This window comes from Rutidosis leptorrhynchoides, chromosome 1 (genome assembly GCF_046630445.1).
Source record: "Rutidosis leptorrhynchoides isolate AG116_Rl617_1_P2 chromosome 1, CSIRO_AGI_Rlap_v1, whole genome shotgun sequence".
Classification (NCBI taxonomy): Eukaryota; Viridiplantae; Streptophyta; class Magnoliopsida; order Asterales; family Asteraceae; genus Rutidosis; species Rutidosis leptorrhynchoides.
Window position 1 is genome coordinate 720,647,288 of NC_092333.1, and position 6,155 is coordinate 720,653,442.

General features: G+C 29.7%; 1 long non-coding RNA gene across 1 annotated transcript; it reads left to right on the forward strand.

Moving 5' to 3' along the window:
* The first annotated feature begins 701 nt into the window (after positions 1 to 701).
* On the forward strand, positions 702 to 5,036 carry LOC139886298 (uncharacterized). Its single transcript, XR_011772394.1, has 6 exons — positions 702 to 969; positions 1,105 to 1,172; positions 2,842 to 2,942; positions 3,030 to 3,137; positions 3,896 to 4,613; positions 4,764 to 5,036. It is a non-coding gene; the product is annotated as an uncharacterized lncRNA (long non-coding RNA).
* Positions 5,037 to 6,155: the final 1,119 nt, after the last annotated feature.

Sequence of the window (6,155 nt, forward strand, 5' to 3'; positions counted from 1 at the left end):
TTCGATATTATATAGCACAAAGAAAGATATTTAAAGTAAAAGTTGAAGAATAAAGGCTCAAAAAGTCAAAACAGAACAATTATTTTTAAACGGGCAAAGTATCATTTAGTATATGAGTAATTGATCATAAATACAGACTCAATATTTAGTTATATATAGATATAGATAGAAGATAGATAGATAGATATAGATTTGTACCTTTTTCTACAATTTAATAGATGGAGGTAAATCATACTTAATGATTTAGAGTCAAAATTTATAGATATAATACATATAAAGATGTGTTGATTGTCAATCTACTTTTAAGATGGAACTTAAAATTAGTAGTTACCCGTTACTCGCTAGTATCCCTCTTCCCTTCCCTCTCCCTCTTTCTTATTAAAAGAGGAGCTAAAATATGTAATAATTTTTTGAAATATCAATTCATGACCTTTAGATCTTAACTAAAATTTCAATCCATCCGTTGATTTGATATCCGAAATTAATATTACGTAACATATTTTTTTGGAAGAATTGAAGAGACAAAATTACCCTCAAATATTTAATTAATCACTTAATCAAATCTAATTAATTAAATTAATATCAACTGATTACGGTTAAATATGGGATGAAGCAATGAATAATCAATCTCAAAAAACTAAACAAGCGAATTATATGGCAAATAAAATGAAACGGATCCTATATTTAATGAGTAATTGAAATACCGTTCCATTTACCTGTTCTTTTTGCGTTAGCTTCAAATCATATCATAAATTATTGGATGACCGAAATCGATTATCAAACGAAGCACACCAGGAATCGTGAATCAAATCCATTCCGTTTAAACTTCGATTCACTGAATGATTCGATTAAAGTCATGATTCGGAAAATGATACCGTTGTGTGATTCTAGGTTAAAGATTCCAGCACAATACAACGCAATCTGCACTTTGAGATATATATATCAATCAGCAATGGCTACGTTCAATCCGTTGAGTTATTTGTTAAATTGTTATAATCAAGTTTTTATGTGTTTTTATATTAGGATTAATATACAGAGTTCTATTTGACGTGATTGATTAATAAATATCCTTTTATATGAATCTTATTAGTATGTTGTTTTCAGATTATGAGGGAATAACAACATATGGTTCATGAAGTGCTCAACAAGTGTTTGATGAAATGCCTCAATGAGTAAGTTTAATTTTCGTCCAAATAAATTGTTACTTGAATAATTGGTTATTACTTCCCTTAATTAGTTTTTAGCTTAACAATGGGTATGTTTGGCAGAACTAGCTGATAGCTGAAAGCTATTAGCTGTTAACTATTAGCTGTTAGTTAGTAGCTGCAAGCTGGTAGCTGTTAGCTGTTAGCTGAAACTTTTTACATGTATATAATTGTTTGGTAAAGTAGCTGAAGCTGTTAAAAAATAAGTAAAATGACAAAATTGGACACAAGAAAAAATAGTTAAATATCATCATCCATTTTAATTTAATAAAATGTAGCCATTAACAAATAACCGAATACATATATTGTAATATTAAATTATTAACGACGAGCATTCCATATTAAAGTAGCAATATTGTTACGAACATTTTAAAAAAATAATAAAATGATAAAAATGGACAAGAGTAAAAATAGTTAATCTTAACTATAATCATTTTATTTAATGAAACGTATTCATTAACTAATATATTAAAAACATAGTATAGTGACTAAATCTTTAATAACGTGTATTGCAAATTAAAGAAGCAATATCGTTACAAAATACAAACGTATTTCATTTCATTGTGGTTCCTTCAAACAGCGTTAAATGAAAATACGTATGGCTAAATTTTATATTTTGTTGAAAGAAAAGAAAAATGATATCTTTGCATGTATCTTAATTATATTGCTTGTACACGTACACGTGTTATGTGTAAAAATGGCTAAGAGCATCGTTTTGTATTGGAGATATTTTTATCTCTACTCTATTGAAAGTACTGGATAAAATTCTATACTAAAAACTTGATGCACCACTATTGGATTTACCGTTTACGTGAGATAGTATTGGATTGGAGGGTATTTAAGAAATTTACAGACCAAACACTCTTCCTTATTTTCTAAACGTTACATGATAAAGCGTTTGAAAAAAGAGCTTTTAGAAGCTTTTTCCAACTTACTAAAAGCTTTAAGCTCTATGTAACCAAACCAAGTTTTTTTTACTAAATATGAGCTTTTTCATAAAAACTAAAAGCTAAAAGCTCCAAAAAGCTCTAAAACGCTCCGTGCCAAACATAGCCAATATCTCACGCGAAAAATTATTTATTGTTATTGAAATGATTTTGCAATTTTTATTCAGACCTTTAAATATTTAGTGTTATTGATTTTGGCAGTTTTTAGCTTAACAATATTTCTTCGAAGAATATGAGACCTTTGATTTATTGTTATTGAAATGATTACTGGATAATTATTTTCATTTCAAATTTGATTGAAATAATTTTTGCAATTTTATTCTGGTTTGTGATCTTACTGATCTTATTTGTTAATTGTTAATTTTGAGTATTTGATGGGTCTTTCATTGCAATTCTATGCTTATTTGAGTTACGATTTTCATGAATGCTACAACTTTTCATCTGAATATCTCTTTATCTCTTTTTTGTTATAAGATGTTTTAATGATGATTAATAATCACATTTGCTGATTAAGGAAAAAAAAATTCTATGTCTTGTGTTCATTCCAGAATGTACTTAATTTGTATCTGATTAGGTACATCACATTTGTTGATTTAGAAGATTTGAATTCTATTCTGAATTTTTTAATTAAGTTTAGAATTCTACATAAGTGAATTTTATGAAATAGGTTGGGACGCTCTTTTTTTCAGTTTTAGTATTGGTATTCTTGATTAAATCACTTGAGGGAGACAGACAACGTACTAAAGGGACCATATGTATCATAGACACTTGCGGATTTGAGTCACTTAAGGTATATTTTGTGTAATTTTAAGATCAATGATTATTTTCAATACCATTGCATCATGCCAAATGAATGTTTCTAATTTTCATGTGTCAGAAAAACAGGTTTCAGCATTTTGAAACTATAAACTATGCTGAATGTTGATATGCTGATGAGAGGGTGCAACAACACTTCATTCGGCATCTTTGTAAGCTTGAACAAGAGGTGAGAACGATTAAAAAGGGTTTTCTTTTATGTATTGTTTTTTATTATCGAATCTGTATCTAAAACATTTCGCAAATCTGTTCATATATGCGTTTTATGTATTGTTTTTTATTATCGAATCTGTATCTAAAACATTTCGTAAATCTATTCATATTTATTTTTAATTAGTTCACATTTTGAAGTTAGATCTATTTTTCTCATTTCCAGTAGGTTTATTCACAAAACCTGAGGTAGTAATGATGTTCATAACATCATTCGATTCATATATATAAAACTACCTTATTCGAAGGTTTAAACTTGAAATCACTAGAATATAGTTTAGTTAATTCTAAACTTGTTCGCAAACAAAAGTTAATCCTTCTAACTTGACTTTTAAAATCAACTAAACACATATTCTATATCTATATGATATCCCTCTTATTATTAAAGCAAAAGTTTAAATAGTAATAATTATTTCATAAAAAAAGATCTTGATCATCCATTCAACAATTCAATTAATTATCACACTTAGATCTTTACATCAAATAATTATTACTTAAGCTTTAATACGTTTTTGGTGAACATTACTAATCTACCATTAATTAAAACTAATTCTAACTAAATCGCCTAATTAAATGTGTTTCCCATAATAACATTATGAACATAATTTGAAATTTCAGCTAAATAGCTTAAATAAGGCCTGACGCGGTATTTCCTTTTTGAATTCAAATTTGCTGAACCAAAACCTAATCGCCATCGCTGCTACCGTGTTGTTGCAGCAATCGCCATCGCCTTCATTGCTATCTCCTTTACCTTAATCGTTCGGTTTGTGCGATTAGGGTTTTCACGATTATGGCGGCAGGGGTTATATCTTCATGATTAACCGTATATGGAGGTATGGTGTTTGAGCAAAAATCCGTCATCATCAACAACACGGTAACACTTGCGGTGGTGTTGGATTTTTGCTCAGAATTAACAAAACTACGAATTTAAAATAGGTACATAAGTTTAACTTCGTTTATGAAGGTAAAGGTTTTATCTTCATGTTTCCGATGATGAATGATTGTTCCTGTTATGTTGAATTTTGCACTTCTCACCACATGCTTCCACTATATTTTCCTTCTAAATCTTGGGCGTTTGGTTTGGCGATCAAAATAATCGATCGATGGTGGTACGCTCTTTCTGCTCCTTTTTTTAATTCATGGTAATTGTAAGGCTTAGGTTTGAAAATTGGTTGAAATTGATGGGTATGTACAGTGTTTTTTTTTTTTACCTATTCTATCGATTTTAGTATACCAACGACGTTATTATTGTGTAATGCGTGGTGTTCCTCCATCTATAAATTGGTAAAAGAAATTAGTTGCACTATTCATTCTATATTGATGCAATAATCTGGTGACACACCTTTTCATATTTCTATACTATAACTGGAACAAGGTGAAGATACGGTACTGTGATGGTGCATCTTTTGCTGGGCAACCTAAAAGTGAACAAAAAGTAACATCTCTTTTAAATTTGTAAATTTGTTTAAAGCATTCCAAATAAATATGTTATGAGTAAAGAAGATTTGTGAATTTGTTCCTTTTGGTTACTGATTGTGATAACAGTATATATTTTTTTATTTTGGTTCACTTTTTTGCATTTCAGGTTTAGACGATTTGTTGCTCCGATGGTGTTTTAACATTTCTTGCAACTTCCTTTTTTTGTTGGTGAGGAAAGGCTTCTTCTTTGATTTTGGTAAGAAATTATGGCTAATGTTTTTCATTTATTCACTATCATTAAATAGTGCTTTTGTTCCTTTTGTTTCGTATTTCGTTTTGTTTAATGGTTGTGACCACCTGTGGGTTTTGCCTTTGTTAATTCATTTGTGGAGTCCCTTTTTTTTTAGTCCAGTTAGTGTTCAATATTGTTGTGTCTTTAGTACTTTTATGGTTAGTAAGAAAAGCATTAAAAAAGGTGTTGTTGGTGAGTGTTCTACCCCACCATTGAGTGTCGTTGTTCCTCAGCCGTTTGTATATGTTGTCGTATCGCAAAGCCAACTTGCAAGCATGACCATTTAAGAGACTGGAGTCGTTTGGGTCAGGTACTTCATGGTGATGATTTAGAGGTTGTCTCTAAATCTGTTTCCCCATGTTTGATTGTTTCGGTCAGAACCGATGACTCCTTTACAAGTACCCTTTCTTATTCATGTTACTTTGTTAAAATTCTGTTAGTTGATTAACTTGTGGACGTGTTTTAAATTTGTAACTTTGTTGTACAGTATTATGTTAGGTTTCTAATGTTGTTTCACCTTGGTGTCATTTAAGTGTGCCATAGTGGGTCTCAAATTAACATTGTGTTGCTCGAGTAGATCTTCTTGTGCTCTTAATCGTGTTCAGCATGGGTCACCATCCGGTAGCACATCGCCTTCAATGGAAAATACAGGTGTATTGTTGTTCACTTGCTTTTTTAAATCTCTTTAGAATACAGTTATGAGACACAATTTGTGTTTGGCGTCTTTAACTTTCTTTCTTAAGCATCATGATTTCAGTTAAGATGATAAATTTGGTATGGCATAAGTGATGGGGTGGTCTTTGTTTTACCTTTTTATCCTTTTGTTTATGTGAGGTCCTTGGCCTAGATTATATGTGAATCTGAATCTTTAAAGTAGTGATTCTACTAAACACACTAAAGTCAATTCTATGCACATTGATAGCCACTATAGAAAACAAATTGCAGATACTTTGAACTGTCAATTTCCTTTTTTTTTCAGGTCAACCATAACTCAATGAAACATCAATGAGTATCTCAACCTGATCAACAATGAATTTCTCAACTCCATTAAAGAGTATGTAGTAGACACATTTGAGGTGTTTTTTCTGTTTTGGCATCGTTCATATTCTATGATCCAACAATGAAGGGAAATGTGCCAATATGTATGTATGTATGTATATATATACATATATATATATATATATATATATATATATATATATATATATATATATATATATATATATATATATATAGTTGGGTTTTGTATTAAATTTGATTTGTTTT